Raw genomic sequence first — 1,426 nt, forward strand, 5'->3', positions numbered from 1 at the left:
ACAAATTGTGAAGAAACACATGAAAAAAAATTTCAGCAACTTTAGCAAGTAGGGAAGTGAAAGTCAAAATTGCAGTAATATGTCATTTCACCCTTATTCATCTGGCCACTATAAAATGTCTGAAAACTAAATTTTGGAGAGGATGTGGAGAGACAGAAACACTTATTCAATCTTGGTGGAAACATAGAATGCTACAGTAACTGTGAAGGAGTGTTTCGCAGTTCCTAAGAAAGTTGAATATAGACTTGTCATAGTACTTCACAAAACCGTTACTAGGCATATACCCAGAAGAAGTGAGAGTAGGCAAGATCAGACATCTGCACACCGATGTTCGTAGTGGCATAATTCATAATTTCTAAAACTTGGAAATAACCCAGGTATCCATCATCTGATGAATGGATGAAAAAATGTAGTGTATACAAATGCTGGAATATTTTGCAGTCATAAAAAGAAATGAAGTCATGAAGCATATGAAGACATGGATGTGTGCTCGCTTCGGCAGCACATATACTAAAATTGGAACGATACAGAGAAGATTAGCATGGCCCCTGCGCAAGGATGACACGCAAATTCGTGAAGCGTTCCATATTTTTACGGACTTTGGCCCAGTGGTTAGGGCGTCCGTCTACCACATGGGAGGCCCGGGTTCAAGCCCTGGGCCTCCTTGACCCGTGTGGAGCTGGCCATGCGCAGTGCTGATGCGCGCAAGGAGTGCCGTGCTACACAGGGGTGTCCCCCGCGTAGGGGAGCCCCACGCGCAAGGAGTGCGCCCCATAAGGAGAGCCGCCCAGCGCGAAGGAGGGAGCAGCCTGCTGAGGAATGGCGCCGCCCACACTTCCCGTGCCGCTGACGACAACAGAAGCGGACAAAAGAAAACAAGACGCAGCAAACAGACACAGAAAACAGACAACCAGGGGAGGGGAGGAGAATTAAGTAAATAAAAGTAAATCTTTAAAAAAAAAAAAAAAAAAAAAAAGACATGGATGAAAGTTTTGGCCATAATATTAAGTGAAGCAATCCAGACACGAACGTACAAATACTTTATATTTTCTCTATTATGAACTAAGCATTTTGTGTAAAATCATGAACGTAATAACCAGAAAAGAGAAGAAGGGTAGAGATGGAAGCCAATGGATAATCTGTGCAGAATTGGTAAAAAAAAAAAAAAGTACTTTGTAAATCTTTGGAAAAGAAACTAGTGTTTGTAAGTAGAAGAGCTATTTTATGTGTATGACAGAGATTGAAGTGGAAAACCTAGGGTTATGTGTATTACAGGAAGGAAGCTAAAAACTGTAGCATGACTGTATAAAATAGTAAAACCTCATGTAAAATACAAATATGGGTGTTATTGCATATATAATACTGTGTTTACAAAATATAATTACAAATACAATAGAGAGAAGGAAAAAAATAGAAGCTATATACA

The 1,426-nt window shown here is 40.2% G+C and overlaps 1 non-coding gene across 1 annotated transcript; it reads left to right on the forward strand.

Annotated features, from left to right (window-relative positions):
* Positions 1 to 486: 486 nt before the first annotated feature.
* Positions 487 to 593, forward strand: LOC111766352 (U6 spliceosomal RNA). Its single transcript, XR_002798426.1, has one exon. It is a non-coding gene; the product is annotated as a U6 spliceosomal RNA (small nuclear RNA).
* Positions 594 to 1,426: the final 833 nt, after the last annotated feature.

The sequence above is a fragment of the Dasypus novemcinctus genome, chromosome X (genome assembly GCF_030445035.2).
Source record: "Dasypus novemcinctus isolate mDasNov1 chromosome X, mDasNov1.1.hap2, whole genome shotgun sequence".
NCBI lineage: Eukaryota > Metazoa > Chordata > Mammalia > Cingulata > Dasypodidae > Dasypus > Dasypus novemcinctus.